The following is a 26,840-nucleotide window of genomic DNA, read 5'->3' as shown; positions in this document are numbered from 1 at the left end:
TAATTAGGGCTACTGATCACCTTCTGAAATATTGGTTGACATTTTGTATACCATTTTAACTGAGCTATTAATATTTGTTGGTGTTGTTTTGTTTTGATTTGTTTTTCTATCCAGTTCTATGAGTTTCTTGTAGTTTTTAGATATTGGCTTGCTATAAGATATACAGTTTACAAACATTTTCTCCAATTCTATGAGTTGTTTTCTTCCCCATTTTGTTGATTGTTTCCTTTGCTGTACAATTCTTTCTCAATTCTATATATATTATATACCTGTTTATTTCTTTTTGCTTTTATTGTTGTTTTGTTATTTGGTTGTGTTTTTGTTTTTGGGGGGAGGGTTTGCTTGAGCTTTTGGTAACATACAAGAAAATCATTGCCAAGACCAACGGGGAAACAATCCCATTTTATAGCAACTACATTTTATAGCAAATGGACTTAAGAGACAGGCACATCCAAGAAATGGAAACAGAAGGTTTTTTCTCCATTGCTATTATGTTTTCTTATCTTTTTATCTTGTTTGTTCCTTTATCTCTCTTTAAGGGGAGGGGCAAGAGGAGGCTCAGAAATGGAGAGACAAAGGGTGAACAAATGCAGCAGTGGTACACACTAGATACTATGTGGAAAATGAACTATACCACTCCTGGATGGAAAGAGGAGGGGAAAACTGGGAGAAAACAAGGGAAGGAGTGGCATTGTCCAAAAAGAAATATACTCTTTACCTGACTTATGTAACCATAACCCTTCTGTATATCACCTTTATGATAACCATTAAAAAAAAATTTTAAGAGACATGCCCAGAAGTTCCTATCCAAAAGCAGCAAGTACCCATGAAACATTGTCTAAGTTATGATGCCTACATGTCTCCTTCTTTTGTCCTTCATTTCCTGATATCCACAAAAAAATTAAGTCACATATTACCGTGTTTAAATGACTATATCCCAGGCTAGAGGATAAGTGGTATAATTCCTGTGGGCACAAATTCCAAATCCACCCCCTGCAGTGGTCTGGCTCCTTTTCCCAGAGTCCAGCCCAGAGCAGATACTCAATCAGTATTGTTGAATGAAACATTGCTTTTAAAATGACTTCTGATTAAGATCAGAAAGTATAGTGGGGGAATTGCTCTACTTGTAAAGTGTCAGACTTGAGCTGAAAAGCAACTGTGAGGCCCTTAGTTCAAGCCCCAGTACTAGCATACATGGAACAAAAACAAGCAAAATGACTTTTGGGGGGGTTGGATTCATGGTTCAGGGAGTAGAACACCAATCGATGAGCAAAAGTCCTGGTCTCTGACCTAAAAAAAAAAATAGAGCAAAGAATGGCCTGGATATTTCATTACAGTTGCAAAACTATGGGATAAAAAAGGAAAATTGACAAGGCATTGTATGGTATTCTCATCTTTATCTCTGCCTCCAGGGTCTCCACTTAAATGAGAATCATATACATACCTGTCATGCAGACTAGCCCTTGTTTGCAACTGGCATGACCATATTCTTAAATGCTCTTTACTCAACCTCATGCTACGCATAAGAAAATGACAAATGACAAATGAAACCCAGTTCCTTAAAGGGTTAATAGAATCACAATGTAGTTCCAGAGCCACACCAGGTTAAAGAAAGGAACAGTATGGGAAGTGAACCCAACTTGGACTTCCTGGAAGAAGTTGCCTTTAAGCTCAGATGGAGAGCTGAGGAGGATCTAGTCACATGAAAGACAACAGAAGGGTGTTCAGGAACAGTACATGCTGAATGAGCCTCTGTCAGGAACTTGGATCCTATTTTAAACATGACAGGAAGCTATTGCAAAGCTTCCTGCCAGAGCCTCCTTTGGTCGGATTTACATTTTGAAAGATCTCTCTTCAGATCAGGAATTCTGGCCATCAGAGTGATTCTGCTCTCTGGGAGACAACGCAGCAATGTCTGGAGACAAGCTGGATAATCTCAGATGAGGGAGGTCGGTATCAGGGATGACCCTCAACATCTCAGTCGCCCTCCACTAATTCATACCTGGCCTAGAGCATCAATGGTTTTGAGGTTGAAAACCCTCATGAGGTGTCTTGTAGAGGAAAATCTATTACAGAGTTTAGAGATGATGACCAGTTAGTAAGGCAAGAATCGATAGGTATGGTTAGTTAGGATAGATGCTGCAGAGGTAATGTGAAATAATCTAGGATGTGTTTTAAAGGGAGAACCCCTGGGGGAATCTTTTCCCAGAGATGGGGACCACTTGTAGGATAAGTTGAAGAATGGAGAAAAACCAAGGGTTCTCTTTTGTAATATTTGATTCGAGGTGTCTCTTCAACATGCCAGAGGAGACCAGCTTGGATTTCAGCATTGTAAGAATGTGTGTGTGTGTGTGTGTGTGTGTGTGTGTGTGTGTGTGTGTGTGTGTGTGTGTGTCTGTGTGTCTGTGTGTCTGTGTGTCTGTGTGTGTGTGTGTCTGTGTGTGTCTGTGTGTCTGTGTGTCTGTGCATGCATTGGTACTGGGGCTTGAACTCAGGTCCTGGGGGTTGTCCCTTAGCTTTTTCCTTCAAGTCTCGTACTCAAATCATACCTCCACTTGCAGCTTTTTGGTGATTAATTGGAAATAAAAGTCATAGACTGGCTTCAAACTGGGATTCTCAGGTCTCAGCCTCCTGTATAGCTAGAGTTACAGGACTGAGTCATGGACACCTGGATCAACATCCCATATTTAAAGAGCTGGGAGCCAATGAGGCTCCCTTGGCAGATGACCAGTTCCTGAGTCCTAGAGCCTTTAGAGATTAGACATGTTCATCAGAAGGATGAGAAGCAGGGAGTTGCTGAGGTGGGGGAAAACAAGTAAAACCTACAAACCAAGTGAAGGGACTCATGAACACCTATTCCGATACAAGGGTTTATTTGTGTAAACTTTGCTATAAAGAACCTGATCTCAGTGGCTCATACCTGTAATCCTAGCTATTCAAGAGACTGAGATCTAAGGATTGTGGTCTGAAACCAGCCCTAGCAGGAAGTCTGTGAGATTCTTATCTCCGATGAATCACCTGAAAACCAGAAGTGGCTCAAAAAGTGGCCTAGACTTGAATGAAAGAACTCAGGGGCAGCACCCAAGTCCAGAGTCCAAGCCCAAGGATCAGCCTCCCCCCACCCCCTCAAAAAAATAGATCTCAAATTTCCAAGTCTTTTTTTCCCTAAGATATGAATATGTATATATGCTGTTATTTTGTGGGCATCTACCATCATGTCCATCAGAGTTTCTCTCTGTAAGTAAAGAGACGTTGGGAAGGGACCTGAGGCAGAAGGGAGAGCTTTTTATTTTCATGTAGACAAAATGTGGTTCTACACATTGGCATGGAGAGGCATGCTTCCTGTGTAGACAGGAGATGTCTCAGCCTCATACCTTGTGTGTGATTGCTGGGGGTTAAGGGATGACTGAACCCACAACTCATTTTCATGACATGGTATTTTCCATCTTGTCTGATGCTTTCAGTTGAAGACACAGCACAACCTAGACAATTATTTTTGATGGTACACACGACAATTCCCTTGAGCAGGATCAGCTCACACTTGTGAGCTCTTCATTTTCTAAGCCTTTCACACTTTGGAATAAGGACTTCTTTGCAGCAACATAATAGATCTTCTAATCCTGCATCAACCTTCATCTCTCCCTCTACCCTCCCTCGGTCGTTTGCATGAGCTATTCAGTTCCACTTGGAATACTGTACATACACAGCCTCTTGGACTTGCTTTGAACTTGATTCCCTGGTGAACTTTTGGGGTTGGGCTAGAGCTAGTATTGTGAATTGTTAAAGAAAAGCATTCTGTTTTGACTCACTATGGATCCAATCAGTAAAATATAAGAGAAAGCCAAATTAGAATTTGTATGTATTTGGTTGGGCTGGGTGCCTCTGAAATTCAGGTCAGTCTTCATTTGGAATGGATAATTGAACATTATAGAAAAAATGTGCAATCATGAACTTATCATGATAATCATTACCATTCTTTACCCATTATCTAATCTTCATAACAACCCTGTGAGTTCACAATTAGAACTATTCCACTTTTTTCCAGATTAAAAAAAAAATGAGGCTCCAGGCAGGCATTGGAACTTCATTCTTGTCATCTTAGCTAGAAAGGAGGCTGAGATGTGAGAATCAGGGTTGAAAGCCAGCCAGGTCAGATAAATTTAAGAGATTCTTATTTCCAACTAGATAGCAAAAAGCCAGAAAGGAAGCTGTGGCTTAAGTGGTAGAGTGCTAGCCTTCAGCAAGAAAGCCAAGGCTCTGAGTTCAAGCACACGTGCACGTGCACACACACACACACACACACACACACACACACACACACACATACACCATGATTCCATAAATTGGTCAAGACCACATAATTAATAAGTGGCTAAGCAAGTTCTCTAGTCCTAACTGACCTGACTATCCATCATTGTGCAATATCCTTCTAAAGCAATGCTTGATTGAAGTAGAAAGAGCTCTCTGCCTGAAGTGGGGCATTTACTATCTAAAGCTGGTTGCAACATTCATTTCCAGGGTGACTTTGGAAAAAGTCATTCCATCTCTCTGAACTTCTGCCTGGTTTTCCTCACCTGCAAAATGATCAGGACAACCTTGAAGGTCTCTGAAGCAGCTTCCAGTCTCTAACTCACTGTATTACAACAGCAGAACCATAAGGGCTCATTTGCAGTGTGTTTTGATTGATTTTTTTTTCAGAGTACAGTCATCTGTTGTTGTATTTGATCCTCTAACAAGCCACAAGGCAGATTGGAAATGAAGTAGGTACCTTGTCTGTGGTTTTTAACATAGTTGGCTGCTCTAATAGATTTAGGTACCTCTCCTCCTCTTTTATCTCAGGCAGTTTTCTTTCTCCTGGGGCCTACCCCATTTCTTACTCTCAGGCAGCCTTCCATTGCTAATTTAATCATTAACTGCTAAGAAGCTGAAGGAAAAATGTGGTCAGGGACTTCTCCTTCCCCTTCCTCCCATCCTTGTTAGATGCTAAACAAGGAATGAAGGATCTCAGGAGACCACGCCCAGCTCCCAGAAGCACACCTCCAGCAACAGAGAAAACCAAGCATCCATCTAGATAGCATGGACACACAGAAAGCTCTCTGCAGGACTTACCAGTAGGTTGGAAAATATAGTGTTGTAGGAGTCATGGGTAGGATGGGCTGTTAGGTAGCTGATGCTCCACCAGCATTTCTGGGTATTTCTTTTTCCCAGTGCTTTCCACCTGAGAAAAATAGCACTGATGCATCTAAGATTTCCCCAACCCCAAGCCTAAGATACAAAGACAGACAGACAAGCTATCCTAGGGGTTAAGAAGTAAAATCCTGCAGGACACTAGTGGCTCATGCCTACTCAAGAGGCTGAGAGCTGAGGACTATGGTTTGAAGCCAGCCCAAGCAGGCATGAAATTCTTATCGCCACTTAACCACCAAAAAACCTGGAAGTGGAGTTGTAGGTTAAATAGTTGAACACTACCTTTGAGCAAGAGAAAAGCTCAGGGACAGCACCCAGTTTCTAAGTTCAAACCCCAGGATGAGCACATACAAGAAAAGAAAAAAGAGAGAGAGAGAAGGAGGAGGAGAAGGAGAAAGAAGGAAGGAAGGAGGGAAGGAAGGAAAGAGGGAAGAAGGGAGGGAGGGAGAGAGGGAGGAAGGAAGGAAGAAAATCAAGACTCTGAGTAGTTGTGTGTTGTTGCAAAGACACCTAGACTTATATGGTTCAGTTTTCCCATCCATAAAACGGAGCTAAATACTGCTTTCCTCATAGTATCAGATGAAGAATAAATATATAGGACAACTTGCAAAAAATTTAATCTTAATTATGGAACCCCCCCCAAAAAATTGAGCAAGCCCTCCTTGTCCTCATCACTCCCCACACCCACCTCCCGAATCTATTAAAGTTTTCAGTTTCTTTTTTTTTTTTTTCAGTATTGTTCCACCCTTCTGGGCAATCTGAGTAACCACCTGCCCACTTACATGACCTATCTGCTGCCATACTTTGGTTCTTGTTGCCACCTCAGCCCAAGACCTTGTCCAACCTACGAGTCAATGTTTGTTCAAAATTGTATAATGGTTCATGTCAACCCCTGCTTCCCACCCCATACCTCCTTTCCACTGGAGCCTGCTTCCAGCCCCTCTGGGCCCAGCTGAATGGGCTCCGGCTGGGCCTTGTCCCCCACATGCTGCCCCTTCCCAAGATGGCTGCTATTGCATCTCCTCTGACTTCCCCTAGAGGGAGGTCATTTGATTTCTGTTCCTTTCATCCCTAAGGTCTTTGCTTCTTGTGTTTTCTCTGGAACTTGCCTGGAGAATATCACCTTCTTTGGGGAGCTTTTTTTTTTTGTCTTCCTCCTGGTCTGAGCTCTTCTACACATGGGAAATATTTGCATCAGATCTGGCACCCTGGCTGGCCATCTGTGGAATAAATATCAATGTCAGCCTCAAAATAGACTTGCTGTTGACTCCTGGTATAGCCAAGCCAGATTCAGCTGTTAGGTTACAGGCCGTACACAAAGCTGTGAGGGGTAAACTGATGCATGCTCTGGAAAGAGCATGTGTCACTCTAATGTGTCACATTTGTGTGTGTGTGTGTGTGTGTGTGTGTGTGTGTGTGTATGTGTCAATATTCACAGACAATATTGTGGGGTTTTTTGTTGTTGTTTCTTTTTGTTTGTTTTTTTGGTGCTAGTACATGAGGGCTTGAACTCTAGGCTTGTGCTCTCTATTAGCATTTTCTCTCAAGGCTGGTGTTCAACCGTTTGACTCACAACTCCACTTCCAGCTTTTTGCTGGTTAAATGGAGATGAGTTTCAAAAATTTACCAGCTCAGGTAAAGTTTTTGTTTGTTTGTTATGGGACTTGAACTTAGGGCCTGGGTGCTGTGCCTGGACTTTTTTGTTTGTTTTGCTCCAAGACTAGTACTCTCCCACTTTGAACCACAGCTCCACTTCCGGTTTTCAGGTGGTTCATTAGAGATGAGTCTCATAGCTAGGACAGCTTCTAATCATGATTCTCAGCCTCCTGAACAACCAGCATGCAGCTTTTCACAGGGAGTAAAAATCATCCTAGAGACCAGGCAGGAACCTGAGAATCTTTCCTCAACTTCTTATTCCTTCCCCTTTTCACCTAAGCTCAGCCTGTAACACACATGACATCTCTCCTGAAAAGAAGCCCTATGACATTTCTGGAAAATTCGTTTCTAGTTTGCCAGAGGTTTCAAAGCTTGGGTTTTCATGATCGCTAATTAGAACTGTCAGTTTAGTATAAGGCATGGAAAGAGGTGGGATTGCTGAGAAGAGAGAAAAAAAAAAGGCGAAGAAATTACTTTGGCAATTTTCAAAATGACTTGAGCTGTGTCGTTGATGGCGTGATTAACCATTTTTTTAAATTAAAAAAATATATGCTGATAGCTAAATTCTCTGTGGTAAACTGGCAAAGTTACCCGCTTTGCCTATTAACACCCTAGTTTGGAGAGCATGTGGGGGAACATAAGAAGAGAACAAATGTTTGGATCTGCAGTGAATTCTGTTTTCAATGTTATGTTCAAGCCAAGGAACATTTGTCGAGGACCTGATATTAGGGATTGCCAAAGAGTCCAAGTTTGAAGCTTTTGCTCCTCCCCTCCAGCTTGCTTGGGATCACAGCAGAAACCATAGAAACGGGAAGAGGCAGAAAATGGTCCAGGGAGACAGGGATGGAGGGCTGGGGAGTAGGCCTAGGAGGAGCATTGGGCCTTAGCCGCACCCACTTTAACCACGCCCTCAGCGGACACGCCCACTGTGGACAGATACCTTGAAAAAGCAATGTCTGAATTCTAGCTCTGGCAAAAATATGAAGAAACTGAAATCCTTGTCCTCTGGGAGTAGAGATGAAAAAATGATACATCCACTTGGGGAAAGCATGTTCCTCAAAAAGTTAAAACAGCCACTGTGTAATATTGCAAATCTTATTTCCGGGTACTAATCTAAAAAGTAGTAAGATCAGGATCACAAAATGTGGGACATGGAAAAAGTTTAAGCACACACTCACAGAAGAATGGGTAAGACAGTGCAGTTACACCCATGAGGTGCAGACACCGGGCAAAGAAAGACAAATCCTTATGCTCCCATTTTTTTCATCTATATATAAAGTACAAAAATAAACTCATAGAATCCTTCAATGGGATGGTGAGCACTAGGAATGGAGGCTGGCCAAGGGAGAATTACCAATGAGTCCACATAAGACTCCTGTTGAACTCAAATGGCCAGGCATGCATGGTTTGTCACATTTGAAATTCCAGCTACTCAAGAGGTAAAGACCAGAATAGTCACAGTTTGAGATCTAGCTCAACCAATAAGCCAAGGACAGTGCTGTGTGCCTCTAATACCCACTACTTAAGAGGTTGATATAGAAGGAGTGATCACATCCAAGGCCAGCCCTGGCATAAACTCAAGTCCTTATTGAAAAAAAAAATCAGTAAAACAACCCCCATACCCACCCCCCACAAAAAAGGGCTGAAGCGTAACTCAAGCAGTAAGGCAACTGCTTACCAAGTGCAAGGCACTGAGTTCAAACCCCAGTACTTCGCTAGAGACCTACAGTACAACATTGCTCCTATGTGTAAAAAATAATGCATTGTGCAATTCAAATCCTCTTACAGCCCAGGCACCAGTGGCTTACATCTGTAATCCTAGCTACTCAAGAGGTTGAAATAGGAGGATCATGGTTCCATGCTAGCCAAGGCAAGAAAGTTTGTGAGACTTTTATCTTCAATTAACCAAGGAAAAGCTGGAAGTAGAGCTATAGCTTAAGTATTAAAGCTGAGAGACAGTGCAGAGACCCTGAGTTCAAAGTCCAGTATCAGCACACACACACACACACACACACACACACACACACACACACACACACCCCTAAAAATTCTGTTACAAGAGTAAATCTCATGTCATATATCCTTACCACATTAATAAAATAAATCTAAAAAAGAAATAATCTTACTTGTTTTTAACAAAGATTTGGGGCTTGGGTGTTTTTTATCTTATCATCACATAGCACAGCAAATAAAATCAAATGGGCAATGATTCTGGGAGATGCTGCTGTCTGAGGTAGATTTTGCAGTTAGAGAGAACATCTCCAGATGGTGATCTGAGAGTGAGAACTGAGGGAAAAGGTTTGGAAAGAACAGGATTAGTAAGCCAGGCCAGGCCAGGGCTCTAGACATGTAATAAATACAACAGCTAGAAGACGGCATCCCCAAATCTCTATGCTCTTCCCATATATGAGTGTCCTGTATGAGTATGTCATTGCTTCCAGGGCAAAACTTAACAGCTTGAGAGGACAGAAATACATTAGCTTGGTCACAGTCTGAGCTGGGCTGTGCAGGGCTGAAATACAGTGTGAACTGAGCCTTCTTCCTCTGCCACCTCTAGAAGAATCTATTTCCTGGCTTATTTAGGAGCAAGGACCTCAAGCACAGGTGACCTGAAGGGAACAAAAAAGGCATTCTGCAATGTGGCATAGTCCTCATCAGGCGGGTGTAAGTCCCAGCATCCTGTTTCTGTCCTTAACTTCCTAACCAAGACAGCTAACTCTCACTCATGGCAGCAGGACCTTTTGCTCTTCACCATCAGATTGTACAGAAAACAAAAGTGGAAAAGTGGAGAATGAACTAAGTCAGGTGGCTAAGAATTTTCTGCAGACATCACCAATGGAAGACCGAGAGCTGTGGAAGAGAACATGGTGTGATGGCTGGCAGTTCTGTCCTTTAGCTTGCAGTTCTGCAGGTTAGCGCCACAGTGCTAGGACTTCATTCTCAACTCAGGATTGAGCCATCATGGAGATCAAGCCCTCTTCCCAAAGTCTTTTCTGATATTTGCAGAATTGTGCCCCATTGTTTTGCCAGCCGTGGGGACCACACCCTCCCCCAGCTTTTAGAGGCTGTTCTACATTCATGTTCCAGGCCTCCTTCCCTCACATGAAATCCCCCTTCCTCCAGACCTCTCTGACTGCTTCTGTCTCCAGCTGGAGAAAACTCTTCCTTTTTTTTTTTTACTTAAAAAAATTTTAAATAGACTCTCAAATTAGATGAGGTCCATTGGATCATGGCCCTGTTTCAAGTTCAGCTGATTAGCAAACATAAATTATATTTGCAAAAGCAGATTCTCCTTTGCAACAAAATCCTCAATGATGGGCCACATTAGGGTGGTTCCTGTCACACATGGCATGAGCTCTGGACATGTGTGGAGGTGGCACAAAGACAATGCTGGACACCAAGACACAGGTGTTATGAGGAACAGAGCATCAGTGTTTGCTTCCAACTCGTGCCCAACCCAAAGCAAAGCCCAGATCCCACTGAGCCTCCAACCACGGCCTTGTTACTCCAGAGGGGAAAAAAAAAAAACTAGAAAGGCCCAAAGATGCTGTACATAGTGTTGCTGACTCATAGAATAAGTGGTTGTTTTACAACCCTGTGTTTGTTATTCATTTGTGTAAAAAAAAAATCTTTTCCTTTCTATATAAGCTCAGAGAATTGTATTACAAATTGCTTTCTTAGGGAATTTTCTATTCACTAGACAAATACTTTCTTGGGCTCCAGATGATTATAAAGCCATCTAAAACTCCCTTAATTATTTCATTATTTAGTGGTGTCCTAACAATGAAAACATGCAGAACAAGGAAGAGGTTCTGAGGGGAAATGCCAAAGCATTTAGAGAAATGAGAAGTAAGCGTGTAGAAGTCATGGCTGCTAGCCAGGCAGACATCTTGGAGGAGGCAACACTTGGAGCTGCACTGGTAACCATTCACGCCATAGTCCCAGCTGGTGAGCAAGGCCCTGTCTGATCTAGTCTTTGGCTGGCTCTTGAGAATCACCTTGTACTGCCAATCCTTGAACACATGGAGGCTTCTTCCTGTCTAGAAATCTTGATTCTTCCGGCTCCCTCTGTCTGGGATGGCTCTCCTGCAGATTTTTCACACATTTAGCCTGTTCTCAAGCTTTAGCTCTCAGCTAAAATACCATCCCTGCAGAGAGAACCTGTCCATACCTGTTCCTTCCTTTCTTCTTCCTGACACCTTGTCATCTGCCAATTAAGTCATTTTAAAGGTAACATCACCTTAATGGCTGCCATGAGAAGGATATTCATCTGTTTTTACAGATGAGAGAAAGTGGAAACTCAGAGAGGAGACACAACTGGTGTCATTTAGGGGTATGGGTCTGTGTCTCTGCTGGGTAAAGAATTCAGAAGAATAATGAAGAACACCAGTGAGCTTACTGAAAGCAGAAGTACAGACTTTCCACAGAGGGGCTCCTAAGGAGCCAGAAGTCGTTTGGGTCTTCTTGGAAGGCAGTTGGTATACTATGAGGAAGGTTCCCCAGGGTAACCTTCCCTTCATGGACTTTTGCTGATTGCCTGAAGTCTTGTGCTTCCCCATCTGGGGGGAAGGTGGGGGATTGGGAGGAGGGCTGGGAAGGGCAGGAGTATGGAAGTTACTCTGATTGGTCTTGCAGGAGGTGTGACATCACTAGGATTTTGAATGGGACCCAGGGCATTGTGGGAAGACCGAGAGCCACTTTGAGCCAGAGCCCAAGGCACTATGGAAATCGCATGCACCACAGTGGGGCCCCATGTTGTCTGCCAAGTGTCAGGATGTCAGCCATTTTCCATCCCAATCTACCTTTACAGTTGCCTTGTGTCTTCCCTCACAAAGAGACGAATCAGGGTTCTGGGAAGGTGGCTTAGTGGTAGAGCGCTTGCCTTGCATGCCTAAGGTTCTGGGTTCCATTCCTCAGCACCACATAAGCAAAAAGAAAAAAGCCAGAAGTGGCGCTGTGGCTCAAGTGGTAGAGCACTAGCCTTGAGCTGAAGAGCTGAGGGACAGCACCCAGGCCCAGAGTGCAGGCCCCATGACCGGACCCAAAAAAAAAAAAAAAGAGAGAGAGAGGAAGCAGGGATTAGAACCCAGATTGGATGATTTTCATTGTCTACAATTGGAACCACTAGATTTCGTGTCTCCTACATGTGATAAACAAATAAAAATTGCCAGTATTGACTTAGGAAGCCCAAGTGTCAGGGGGAAAAAAATGAAGGAGGTAAATCCAAGCTTGTATGTGACTGCCATACATACCTACTTCCAACCATTTGTCTCTTCCCAGGTTGAGCTTTAAACGGGCCCACGTAGCATCGTTTGCTTTACAATCTGTTTTGTTCACTTCACACACAATCTGTTCCACGTGTTTCCATGTCATCTTTTATTTCTGTGTTGTGGTAACTGCTCCCACCAGGTGCCTGCCGTGTTCATTACAGCTCATTCCTCAGAGCCCTTTCAGGGGAGCTCCATTTCATAGGCAGAAGGAAACTGAGGCTCAGAGATGTAGAATAGTCTGCTCCTAACCACCCATTATCATTAAATGGCAAGACAAGTCATCCAGCCTCCAAACTCCCACTGAGTAATTCTTGCCTCTGCTTCAGAAAGAACAGAGGGTCCTTCTGAAGAAACAGTTTTGGGGTTGTGGGTGCACAGAGAAAGAGGAAACCATTTGCTCACTCAGAGGCTGCTCTGCTGGCTCAGCTGGCGATGGGTGGGAAGAAGGGTCTGAACATGCAGGGAACAGGGTACGAAGGGGATATGGTACAAAATACCTGGTAAATGGGGCATTTGCTGTGGGTTATTTAAAGCAAAATAGTTCTGTGAATATGTGCCATGTGCTGAAGCCAAGTAAATATTAATTAGAACAGAGAAGCACTCGGTGTTCACTTATCTCCTGTTTGCTGATGGATGGAGGGGCCTATTAAAAAAAGAAATAACACAACATACCATATTTAAATATATTCCCAACACAAACGATTTGAAATACCAGATATGTTGAGGCACAGATGACAAACCCTTGGAAGCTCAGTTAGGGGTTGGGGGAGGAAGGTCCGGATGCAAAGAAACCATATGTTTTGGTATTATGGGCTGTCCAGAAGCCGCTATAAAAAAAAAAGTGGCTTCTTCTAAGAACATAAACCCCAAAAATATATACAGAGGAAGTCCCACTTTCTCGGCACCAAAGCAGTGCCAAATATTGTCTTATATCTAGGAACTGGGCTAGGTGGAGGCTGGCACCTGAGAGGTAAAACTGTGAAATGGAGAAATGTTGATCCTAGGCCCAGCGCAGGTGAGATTGTCCCACTGGAGTCTGGTGAAGTTTACTCTTTTGTGTGTTTGTTTTGTGACCTTTCCTAAATTCTTTCACCACTCTGAACTTGAGTGTCTATGCGACGTGGGGTGCCTATCTGGTGCCTCTGAAGAGAGGGATGTAGATTTGAGAAATGGATGCTCCTTTCCCCAAGAGATTGGGGATTGGGGTAGGATGGCTGAATGTTGCCATGTGGAATTCTGGTCCCCTAGTTGCTTCTATTTCACACAAGCTCCACATCATACCGTAGGCTCTTCCCTCTAAGGAATGTCTGTTATTATTGTTATTATTATTATTATTATTATTATTATTATTATTATTTATAAGTGATTGTATGAAGGAGTTGCCATTTCATAAATCAGTTTATAAGTACCATATATCTTAATCAATGTCACCCCTTCCCACAGTCACATCTATCCCTTCCCTACCCAACCCTTCCCTCACATTTCTTAACTTTGTAGGCTATACTTTGGATTCCTGTCTGCATTCTCCTCCTCTTCTCCTCTTCATTTGACTACCCCTTTTCTCCTTGACTCCACCCCATTCCCTTCAAGCTCTTACTTCTTGATGTTTTAGTTTGATCAACTTTGATTTTGGCTTTCTGAGGAATTGGAGTATTAGAGGTGTCCCTTCAGTCTGCTACCGTGTTTCAGTGAATACATTTGTGTACACTCGCATAGCACCTAATATATTTACTGATGAGTTTGTAAACTAAATCTAGATTCCACATAGAAAGGAAAACATGGGTCCTTCTTTCTATTTCAGAATGCTGAGCATCATCCCACTCAGTCCCCTTTCCATGAAGCTTCTCCAGCACCTTCCTTCTGATTTTCTTATCCCTTTAAAGACCATGGATTAACTATGTCTGCCCACCCCCACAGAACTGTACAGTGGCTTCTGTGTGGGGGTGCATCTCTACTAGTAAACTGGTTTCCTTGAAAGGAAACCTCTTAGGTATTTCCCATCAATATATAGTCACTCCTGAAAAAAGTGTGTGTACAATCTTTCATACATACAGTATATGCTCAGTGAGCATTTTGTCAGAGCCTAGTTGCTGTCCCTGAGCTTTTTACTCAAAGCTAGTGCTCCACCACTTTGAGCCATAGCTCTACTTCCAGTGGTTAATTGGAGATAGGAATCTCACAGGTACTTTTCTTCCCCACCTGGCTTTGAACCATGATCCTCAGATCTCAGCCTCTTGAGTAACTAGGATTACAGGTATGAGACACCAGCACCCAGCTTTAGTCTCTAGTATTTAAAAGGATACTTGTGAAGGTGTGGAGAGGCAGGAAATGATGGGCTTTAATGGACTGGCTATGGTGGTAGGTCAGAAATGACTTACATCCTGATATTTGACAGTAGGGAGGACACAATGTTGTCATTTCCTGAGACAAGTATGCTGTATTTATTTGGAGCTGTGTGGTGGTTATTCACTGAGAATTTTGCTTTTAATATTGCAAGTTTGAGAAGTCAAGTAGATGGTTATTTTGGTGTTTTGAAATAAGTACATATTCAGAGAACAGGAAGTGGGGCTGGTGATTTACATGGAGGTAGTGTCAGCATCTTTATATAAAGGTCATGGGACTAGAAGAAATCAACTAGGGAAAGTTGGTAGACAAGGGTGGGGAGAGAGCTAAAGCCCAGTCTCTAGGTACAACAGCTTGAAACTTAGCAGAAAGAAGCCAGCAAAAGAACCTAAGAAGGACCAAGCAAGGAGGTAGGCAGATTCTCAGGAAATGGGAAGCCAAGAAGCTAAGAGGAGCTTTCCAGAAACAACCATTGTCATTGTCATTATCATTACAAGGGACAACCCAAGCCCTGCTGTGTCTCTGTCAAGTGTGAGATATGATGGAATTCTTGCAAGCTGAGATACAAGATTAATTATTCCCATGTATGGAAAGAAATACTTTGAGGAGTTAAATGATAGACAGATGATAGACCAACAGATAATTGATAGATAGTAGATATAGATGATAGACAGATAGTACATAGAAAGATATATAGATAGATATGATGCATGGTAGATAGACAGATAGATCCACAGAGAGAGAAAGAGTGAGAGAGATGTAGACCAGCAGATAGATAGCTAATAGACAAGTAGATAGATAGATGATAGCTAGAGAGAGTGAGAGAGATGTGATAGGCAGATAGATAATAGATACAAAGATAGAGATGATAAATAATAAATAGATATGATAGATACATAGATATAGATGCTAGATAATTGAGAAGACAGATGCATAAATATAGATGATAAATAGATATGGATAGACAGATGGTAGATAAATAGATACATAAATAGATTAATAGATAGATGGTAGATATAGATGAAAGATTATAAATAGAGATAATAGAGATATAGATAGATATGTTGGTAGATAGAGATCATAGATACATATATAGATATAGATGATAGATGATAGATAATAGATGATAGATAAATATACATACATAAACAGAGATACAATAACAGATATAAATTAATTAATTCACTAATTAATCAATTCATGTTCATCCATTCCTTGGCAAATTGTGGCCACACTACACTCCCCTTCCCTGTCCAGTGTGGGAACAATGGGAACAGAAGGTCATTGTTCCTTGAAAGGTAACTCTCCATGTTCTGCTAGACCAATCCACTGGCCCAAGGAGTCCTGGACTTGCCTTGGAGCATGTTCAACTCCACAGCTCCTCCCACTCCTGGGACTCAGTCCCAATGTCCGGGCTCCTTCCCAGCTGGAGTGCTAGAACTCAGTGACTGACAGCTGGGGCAATTAAATCACTCCAGTTCTGCCAGGGAAATGTTGAGTGACTTTGCAGCTGGTGACAAAAAGAACGATTGGCCACCACCAACACAGGGCATCTTGGATGAAGTGACATAATCAGTGGATTTGTTGCATTTGGACAAGAGCTAATTACCTGCTCTAGGAACCTCGATTCTCCACACCAAGTGTGCCTCTTTCTGAACAGAGTTCAGCAAGGAGGCAGCATAAGACATTTTTTTTTCTCACAGTAATTTAGAAGCAGGCTATCTGAGCCTGTGCCTTCATGTTCCTATTTCCATTACTTAAAAAAAAAATAGGCATTTGAAGTAGAGGACAAAAGGAAATAGGATGCCCTCACTGACCTCTGGAGCTGAGCTGAATGGAAGGTGCACAGGAGATGTCCCTTCTGTCTCCTTCTTCTTGGGAATGACAGGATGTGCTTTTGAAATAAAGAGGAAAATTCAGATCCCACTCCTTGTCAGAGTTGTCCTGGAGAGGAGGTGTCAGGGATCAAAAGTTGATTGCTATGTAATAACTTTCTACTTCCTATGCATACCCCCAAGTATACAACACCCAGGCCCAGAGTTCAGGCCCCCAACCAACCAAAAAGAATTTTTTCAGGGCTGGGAATGTGGCTTAGTGGTAGAGTGCTTGCCTAGCACACAGGAAGCCCTGGGTTCATTTCCTTAGTAACACATAAACAGAAAAAGCCAGAAGTGACACTATGGCTCAAATAGTAGAATGCTAGCCTTGAGCAAAAAGAAGCTCAGGGACAGTGTCCAGGCCCTGAGTTCAAGCCCCAGCACTGGCAAAAAAAAAAATCTTCAAGCTACTTGTAAGATGAACACCTACTCCATGTAGGAAAGAAGCATGCATATGAATGTACATGTGTCCTTGCTGAACTTGTAATATTCTAGATAGTTGCTCAAGGGTAGTATAGCTGGATCACAGGGTAATTCTATGATTAGTTTTGTTTGTCTGTTTTCTGAGTTATCTACAAACTGACTTCCAAAGTGGTTGTACTAAGTTTGCACTGAATAAAAGATAATATACTCTGGGGAGAATTAAAATGGTGTAACTCCTCTGAACAGTTCACTAGCAGTTTAACAAAATGGCCACCAGGAAGCTGGAATTTGTCCTGTGGGATGGGAGGGTAAGGGAAAGCAGGAGGGGACAGACAAATAGAGAGGGAGAGGGTGAGCAAATACAGTTATAATATTCAGTACATACACGTGAAAATAGAACCAGGTAATTTGAGGGGATGGCTGGGGCTGGGAGAGATGGGGGAAGAATCATAAAAGGGCTGACATGGATCAAGATGCATTCTATTTCTAATCTGACTTGTTAAATTGAAACTCCTTTGTGTAACTGCTCATAAAAAGAAGAAGCACAAAGAGATTTGCTAACTTGCTCATAGTTGTACCACCAACAAGCAACAAGGCAGCACTCTAGTTTTCTTGGTCCCATTCTTTTAACCCACAAAAGCAGCTGTCAGTTGAATAATTGGAATACATTATCTGGATGGAGGGGATTATAGACTATCTAATAACTGGGGAAAAAATTATGGCCAGGCGCCAGTAGCTCATACCTGTAATCCTAGCTACTCAGTAGGTTGAGATCTAAGAATCATGGCTCAAAGCCAACCCCAGCAGGAAAAGTCTGTGATACTCTTATCTCCAATCAACTACTAAATATAGCCAGAAATGGAGCAGTGGCTCAAAGTGGTAGAGCACTGACCTTGAGCAAAAGGAGCTCAGGGACATCTCCCTGGCCCTGAGTTCAAGCCTCAGGACCAATGCATGAGCATGGGTGTACACACACACACACACACTCACACACACACACACACACACACACACATCAAAATTGTAGAATTAGAAATACACAGCAAAGGCTCAGAGTGAATCCTCATCAATGATCAGGTCAGGAAACCTCTGTCAAAATCCACAGCCTAGTCCATCCACACCCTTCCTACCTGCCTTCAGCATGGAATCTGCACTTAAAGATACATTTTCTGTTTATTAACAAAAGGAAAGAAAGTGATTGGCTGGAAAAGACAGCTCACTACCAACACCTGACACCTAGAACTACGTAGGAACCATTACCCACCTTTCAGACATGAGCTATCATACAAACATCCCTCCTCTTCACTGGGATCTTTTTCATTCTTCAGTCTGTCTCCCCTTTCTCCACGTAGTCCACTTTAATCCAATCTAACATGATCATTTTCACCAATAAACACCATAAAGAATAATCATAGCTGGGTGCTGGTGGCTCATGCCTTTAATCCTACTCAGGAGACTGAGATCAAGGGATTGTGGTTTAAAGCTAGCCCAGGTAGAAAAGTCCATGAGCCTCTTATCTCTAATAAACTACTCAGAAAAAGCCGGAAGTTGTGTTGTGGCCCAAGTGGTAGAGTGTTAGCCTTGAGCATAACGAGATTCATCGACAGTGCCCAGGCCTTGAGTTCAAGCCATATGACTGGCAAAAAAGAAAGAGAAAAAAGAAAATAATCATAGCTGAAGGCTGGTGGCTCAGGCCTGTGATCCTAGTGACTCAGGAGGCTGAGATCTGAGGATTGTGGTTAGAAGCTAGCCTGGATGGAGAAAGGCTCTTATCTCTGATGAACCATCTAAAAACCAGAAGTGGTTCTGCTGCTTAAAGTGGGAGAGGGTTAGCTTTGAGCCCAAAATCTCAGAACACAGAGCCTAGGCACTGAGTTGAAGCTCCAGGACCAGCAAAAAAAAAAAAAGCATAAAAGCACCCAAAACAAACATAATTGAATGGTTAGCACCATAGCACAGTGCTCTGCTGGCTGAGGTTGGAGAAATTTACAGGGAGAGATGAGAATCAAGTCATTCCTTCCTTTTCCCTTCTGTCTACTGTGCCGTCTCTCAGTTTTATGCCTATTCTGCTTGGCAATCTTCTATTTCAACTCCAAATCCTAGCACATTATCTCCTTCTCAGACAACAGAATAGTCCATAAACCTGTCTGTGTTCCCTCCCTAACTGGACACCTAACAAAGGGAGTCTCATGATTATTGATGATGGTGTAAACTTTACATAAGGTGGTAATGATGGCTGAACTGCCTGGTAAATACCTTTTGAAAATCCAAGGAGTCGAACTCCAGAGTCTGTATTTTAATCACAAGACTATATTGTCTACCCATCCCTGTCAACAGACTGTGAAGTCATAGAAGAAGAGCTGTGGTATGTTCATTTGTTTGTTTGTTTTTGTTTGCATGATTGTCTTAGGGCTTAATGTTAGGGCCTGGATACTGTCCCTGAGCTTCTTTTGCTCAAGGCTAGCACTCTACCATGTGAGCCACAGCGCCACTTCCAGGGTTTTGTTTGATTTTTTTTTGTTTTTTTGATAGTTTAATGGAGGTAAGAGTCTTACAGACTTCCTTTCCCTGGCCTGCCTTCAAACCATGATCCTCAGATCTCAGCCTCCGGGGTAGCTAGGATGACAGGTGTGAGCCACTTGCACCCAAGGGTGATTTCCCTTGTATCTGCTCAACAAGAACTGTTGGCAAAATGAGTGAAAAATAGTGTGGTACTCACAATCCTAAAATTTCTGTCTCCTGGGTCTTTCCTCAAACACTAACCCTAATATAATGCTGTAAAGAACTTAATAAATGAAGTTTAAAGCCCCAAGCCAGTAGACTTCAAGATGCAGAGGTGATCCGGGAGGGTTTGAACCAATCACTTTTAAAAGCAGAGAGATTTCAAAAGTAGAAAGATTTAACATGCTCCCATAGACTGTACATGAGATGGGTTCAAGGGATGAAACACACAGGAAGCTTCTGGAAACTGAGAACAGCATTGCTTGGTAGCCAACAAGGACTGGGTGGCCATCCCCTGCAAACACCAGTAAGCAACCAGCAGGCTTGAAAGAGAAGCCCCCAGTGCTGCGTGTTAATCACAGCCTCAGCCAGCACCCTGGTTTTAGCTTGGTAAAGCCCTGAACAGAGAATCTAGCCACCCAAACCCAGATGTCACCCCCTGCAAAAACTGTGAGTTAGGTAAGCTCTGATATAAAATGTTATATAGAGCCGAGCACTGGCAGCTCACATCTGTAATCCTAGCTATTCAGGATGCTGAGATCTGAGGATCATGGTTCAAAGCCAGCCTGGGCAAGACTGTCCGTGAGACATTTATCACCAATTAAACACCAAAAATGCCAGAAGGGAAGCGGTAGCTCAAGAGGTAGAGTGCTAACCCGGAGCACCAAGAGGGTCAGGAACAGCACCCAGGCCCCGAGTTCAAGCCCTAGGACCATCAAAAAAAAAAAAAAGATGCTATGTAGGTGATTTATTACGCAGCAGTGGAAAACATATATAAACAGGAGTTCAATTCATTGAAGATGCTGCTGATCACACTGCTAAGCAAAGGATCTGTTGTGCTTTAGACAAGTCACTTTAGACAAGTGGTAGCCAAGATCCAGCATCATATAGTCGTAGGATGAGAAAGGTGGGAAGAGTCCTAGGGGTTCAATTCCCTTGGAACCATTATATTCAGCAGCAGGGAAGGAACAAAGAAATCCTGGCTTCTGTTCCCAGCTCTGCTGTGGACCTCTGAAAAGTTGCTTTTGAGACACAGAACCACAGTACGGTGTGGTTTATTTTTTTGGTTTTGTTGGGATTTTTTTAGACAATGAAGACCTTCATTTCTCTGTCTCCACTTCACAGGGCTATCAGAGAGGTGGAAGATGAGATGATATGGCAACAAGTCTCACAGACTTCCTTCCTGGGCTGGCTTTGAACCTCAATTCTTAGATATCAGCCTCCTAAGTACCTAGGATTACAGGTGTGAGCCACTGATACCCACCATTGTCACATTTTGAAAAGCTTCTTCTCCCAGTCCTACAGTTACTTCTCACAGATAGTTCTTTGCAGTCTGGTAATCAAGTTAATCTTTTTTTGATAACTGCATTAAGAAATTGGGGCAGAGGGCTGGGAACGTGGCTTAGTGGGAGAATGCTTGCATGAAGCCCTGGGTTCCTCAGTACCACATAAACAGAAAAAGCCAGTAGGGATACTGTGGTTCACGTGGTTCAAGAGTGCTAGCCTTGAGCAAAAGAAGCTTAGGGACAGTGTTCAGGCCCTGAGTTTAAGCCCCAGGACTGGCAAGAAAAGAAAAAGAAAGAGAAGAAAAAGAAAGAAAGAGAGAAAGAAAGAGAGAAAGAAAGAGAGAAAGAGAGAGAGAAAGAGAGAGAGAGAAAGAAAGAGAGAAAGAAAGAAAGAAAGAAAGAAAGAAAGAAAGAAAGAAAGAAAGAAAGAAAGAAAGAAAGAAAGAGGAAGGGAGGGAGGGAAGGAAGAAAGAAGGAAGGAATGAAGGAAGGAACGAAGGAAGGAACAAAGGAAGGAAGGAACGAACGAACGAATGAACGAACAAACGAATGAATGAAGAGAAGAAAAGAAAAGAAATTGGGGCTGAGCTAGGTGCCAGTGTAATCCTAGCTACTCAAGAGACTGAGATCTGAGGATCATGGTTGGAAAGCAGCCCAGGCAGAAGTCTCTCCAATTAACTACTCAAACACTAGAAGCAGAGCTATGACTCAAAGTGGTTGAGCAAAAGAGCTCACAGACAGTGCCTGGACCCTCGAGTTCAAGCCCCACAACCAACAAAAAAAAAAAAGAAGGAAAGTAGGGCTGGGATGTAGCTCAGTGGCAAAGCGCTTGCCTAGCAAGTGCAATGTCCTGGGTTCGATCCCCCGTAGCAAAAGAGAAAAGACAAAAAAACAGTTAAAAAAAGGAAGGAAGGAAGGGGGAAAGAGAGAGAGAGAGAGAGAGAGAGAGAGAGAGAGAGAGAGAGAGAGAGAGAGAGAGAGAGAGAGAGAGAGAGAGAGAGAGAGAGAGAGAGAGAGAGAAAGGAAATTGGGGCTGAGGGCATAACCATGCAGGGTAAAGCTACTCACAACACTCATTAGATAAATACTAATTGAAAGAGAACCAGGAAGAAGGAGCCTCAGGCAGGAGCTTTCTTGAGAAGTCTTTGAACTTAACTTGGTCTCTCAGTTCAATACTGTTGGAAAAGGAGACAGCAAATCAGAACACTAAGTTGGATGCTATTGCTGAAGACACACCAGATCATAAGGATTCACACTATGTTCATTGCTGCACTGTTCATGGTAGCCAAGATATAAAAACAGTCCAAATGCCCCTAAACAGATGAATGGTTCAAGAAAATGTGATATATGTATACACACACACACACACACACACACACACACACACACACACACACACACACACACACACACACACACACATACTCACACACACACGGAATTTTACTCTTCCTGTAGGAAGAATGATTGACATCATATGCAAAGAAATGGCTGGATCCAGAAAAAAATTATGTTGCACAAAGTCACTCTGGCCCAGAGAGACAAAAGAAGTATATATTCTCTCATATGTAGAAATTAGAGACCTAATGTATAAATATACAAATAAACACATATGCATCACATGGATGTATACACAAATGTAGTAATGGAAGTATGGCATATGCAGGCCAGAATTCAAACGGTATACCTTCTTAGAACAGCTAACTCAGAGTCTAATAAGATGATACAAGAAAGCTTGTACTGAGATGGAGGGAGGGAGGAGGGCAGTACAGAGGAAGGCGTAAACAAATGAAGAGAGCAAGAGAGGAGAATGCATTCATGATATTTAATGTGTATCCTATGAAATCAGGGGAACAAGGGACTGGGGGGCTGGGAGGGATGGGAGAGAATAATGAAATAGGTGATATGCATCAAGATGTATTATACTCATAAACTGACTTGATGATATTATACTGGATGATATTATACTCATAAACTGACTTGTACAACTACTTAAAGGTTGAAATAAAAATATAATTTGTCTTAGAGAAACACAAAGAAGCAATGTCTATGTACCTTTCTATATTTATATAAAATTACATATGTATCAGACTGAACTTCAAGATATGAAAACAAGAGATCTGTATTTTTATTTTTTCATGATTCTGTTTTCTTTTCTTTATATATGGTCTATTCACATGTATATCGAGGGTAGGGGAAGGGTACAAAACTCGAGGGAAAAAGGGTGAAAAATTGTAGCAATAGTGCTCACTGGACACTGATGAAAGTGAACTGAGAGAGAGTAAGGAACAGAAGACTGTAAAAGGAAAATGTACTCATTACCTGACTCATCTAACTGTAATCCTTCTGTAGATCACCTTTATAATAACAATAAGTGAATTATACATATATCCAGATAGATAGATAGATAGATAGATAGATAGATAGATAGATAGATAGATAGATAGATAGATAGATAGATAGATAGATATAATTTGTAAAATAAAGGTTGCATGCATACACTCATTTGTTATTGAAGGCCTACTCTGTGCTGAGTAACACAGAGACAATATTGAATAAAAGAACCACAAGATTCCTTTATCTTCATGCAACTTAACAAAGTTCAGGTCTCACCTGCCATGAGAGCTAGTGAGTGTTGCATTTGAATTCTAACACTGTAATGGCGACAATGAGCTCTGAAGGAGACATGGCGCTTGATGCATTGCTTAGGGATCCAAACAGCATATGTTAGGAAAGGAGCTTTTTTTTTTGCATACAAAGGACAAACTAATGATCAACATGATCAGTGTACAGAAATGTATCATGGAATGTCATTGCAGAGTGAACCATGGGCCTAGAGAGTCCCCAGATGGTTTGAATGTTATTCCGAATGTTAATAGGAAGGCTTTTGTGGGCTTTCAGCAAGGAATCGACATGATGTAATCAATAGTTTTCAAGTGATCTTGCAGGATGTCTTGTGGAGAGGTGATTAATCAGAGCAGTGGGGACATGGTGCTGAATGGAGGCAGGAAGTTCAGCTCAGACATTCAGATTGGGGAGAATGAGCTCATTCTTAACATGGTCTAGACTTTGTTGACTTGTAGAATCTCAGAGATGAGAGGAATGTAAGAGAAAGGATTTTCATATGGTTCCCTGACCTCAGATGACCTGTGAGCTCTCTGTCTTTCTTAGAGTTGTATCCCATAGGGGACCTAGAATGGCCACTGAGTCAGCCATGGCACAAATAGGGACACTGATCTCTCATTCCCAAGATAACAAGAATAACATTGCAACCATACCTATTCATCAAAAATACGTTCCTCAAGCCAGCCACCGGTGGCTCACACCTGTCATCCTAGCTATGCTGGAGGCTAGAGATCTGAAGATCGTGGTTGAAAGCCAGCCAGGGCAGAAAAGCCCATGAGACTCTTATCTCCAATGAACCACCAAAAAGCTGGAGTGGCGCTGTGGCTCAAGTGATAGAGCGTGCTAGCCTTGAGCAAATAAAAACAAAAACTTAGGGTAGGGCTCTGAGTTCAAGTCCCAGAATTGGCACAAAAAGTAAAAAGTAAAAAAATACCCTCCTGGTATAAAGTCAGTGTTTTATTTCCTGGAATGTCTGTTGAGTGCTTCCAAGTCAAGTCATACCACCCTTCCAATGAACACATCTCTGCCCCTCTGCTTGCTTCAGTCTCCTCCTGTGGATAATCTTCTTGGGCATAGCTTTTGTTCCATCCTGCTGGTCTCACTTGTTTGAACAAGTTTACTGTCTCTGGTTTCCTCTTAATGAGAAGCATCTGGGAGAACTCAATTTTTGTCTTGTTTTGTTTTGTTGTTTTTGTCGGTTATGGGGCTTGAACTCTGGCCTGGGTGCTGTCCCTCAGCTCTTCAGCTCATGGCAAGGGCTCTACCACTTGAGCCACAGCACCACTTCTGGTTTTCTGGTGGTTTATTGGAGATAAGAGTCTCACGGAGGGGCTGGGAAAGTGGCTCAGTGGTAGAGTGCTTGCCTTGCATGCCTGAGGCCCTGGGTTTGATTCCCCATCACCACATAAGCAAAAAGAAAAAAAGCCAGAAGTGGCGCTGTGGCTCAAGTGGTAGAGCGCGAGCCTTGAGCTGAAGAGCTGAGGGACAGCGCCCAGGCCCAGAGTTCAGGCCCCATGACTGGACCCAAAAAGCAAAACAAAAAAAAAAAAAAAAAAAAAGAGTCTCACGGACTTTCCTGACTGGGCTGGCTTTGAACCATGATCCTCAGATCTCAGCCTCCTCAGTAGCTAGGATTACAGGTGTGAGCCACTAGCATCCGGCTAAGGAGAACTCTTTTATATAGTAATAACAAGCATCTGTCGAGAGTGATTTCTATTTATTAATTTTATTTTTACTATCATAATTTTATTATCCTTAAGGAGTTGCTACAAAAGGGTTTCAACTTAATTTACGAGTACAATGTATTTTGATTCATGTCACTCCTTCCTTCATTCTCTTCCCTTCTCTCCCAACCCCACCCATCCCCTCGTTTTACTTTTCCATTTTCACATATACATATATTAAGTATTACAACTCTGTATGCTCTCCCTTTCTCTCTTCATTTCTCTACCTTCCTCTCCATTCTCTCACCTCCCTCCCACACACACACCTCAAGTTCTAGCTTCCTGATATTCATTTTGTTAGACTATAAGTTAGTTATTCAAAGGAGTTCTACAGCTGGAATTTCCCCCCTTCATATAGTGTACTTTAATTAATATACTTATGAACATATTCATACGACCTGCATGCTTACCTGCATTCATAAATTCGATCTAACTTCCACATAGAGAAATCTTGGAGTGAATTGTAGGCCTAGAGTGAATCTAAAGTGCAGAATGATGCGTGATGTGAAACTCTGGAGCTTCTTTAGCTATTACAGCTCAGCGGCTGAATTGGTGATTTCATAGCTTGTGAAATGAGAGGTTTTAGTGTAAGTACTGCCATCTATTAAAGGCTCTTAGTCTGAAGTTGTCAGAGCACATCTTAGAAAGGGCTTAAAACTACATTAGCTCTAGGGTGAGACTTCCTTAACCATTTGAGTGGGATATAAAGAGAAATGGAATGCAAATGACTTTGTCACTGTATGGTTCAGTATAAGTTAAGGTCACGTCTGTCTACCGTATCAAAAATTGCTGCCATGTAATGTGAAGATCACCCCACATTGTCTTTGGGAACCTAGAGATTTGCAAGTACCCTAGCAAAATCAGAAAGCACATTGACTAGTCATGTAGAAACACCTGACACAAGGGTATATCTTCATAACATGCAAGAACAGGATTTGAAGAAGTTCAAGGAAAAACTCATTATCTCACCTATGATTGTTGTGTTCACCTGTGTGTGTGTGTGTGTGTGTGTGTGTGTGTGTGTGTGTGTGTGTGTGTGTGTGTGTGTGTGTGTCCTAAGGCTTGAACACAGGGCTGAGGCATTGTTCATCACTCTACCACTTGAGCTCCATGTATGGCTTTTTAGTGGTTCGTTGGAGGTTAGGAGTATAGTAGACTACCCTGCTAAATCTAACTTCAAATCACAATTCTTAGATCACAGGCTCCTGAGGCGCTCAGATGACAGGTGTGGAGCCACCAATACTCAGTTTATACTCACCTTTCTTGGGTTTTTATTTTTGTGTGGCATTGGGATCGCAGGAGATTGTGCCTATATTCAATAGGCTGGACTATAGTTATTCTATTTCCAAGATAGTCTCCCTGCCCTTCCTTCTAGACTGTAATTTTGCTGACCTTTTGCCGACAGGAATAATGAGATAATGACCAACATTTCTGCAACAGTGCATATATATGCATACTTTACGTGGTATAGGATTATATTTGTATTCATATGTATGTGAACATATATGAATGTGTGTATATATCTTTGGATATATAGATATTTGATAAATATATAATAGATATATAGATAGATCTTTAGAATACATATAGAAATATATTTATAAATATATATTTAGGTGGTTTAAATATATATTTTGAATATCTAATATATATTTGATAACTAGATATATCTAGATATAAATATCTATTTAGATAAACATATATTCCAATGTATAAATATATTTATAA

At 42.1% G+C, this 26,840-nt stretch overlaps 1 protein-coding gene across 4 annotated transcripts in view; it reads left to right on the top strand.

Annotated features, from left to right (window-relative positions):
* Nucleotides 1-26,840, top strand: part of Gria1 (glutamate ionotropic receptor AMPA type subunit 1) — a 355,061-nt gene that overhangs the window by 272,199 nt on the left and 56,022 nt on the right. The gene's annotated exons all lie outside the window — the stretch shown is intronic.

The sequence above is a fragment of the Dipodomys merriami genome, unplaced genomic scaffold (genome assembly GCF_024711535.1).
Source record: "Dipodomys merriami isolate MVZ:Mamm:240054 unplaced genomic scaffold, mDipMer1.0.p SCAF_130, whole genome shotgun sequence".
In the NCBI taxonomy this organism is placed as follows: Eukaryota; Metazoa; Chordata; class Mammalia; order Rodentia; family Heteromyidae; genus Dipodomys; species Dipodomys merriami.
The sequence above is the reverse complement of the archived record's forward strand: the minus strand, read 5'-3'. Positions and strand labels throughout refer to the sequence as shown.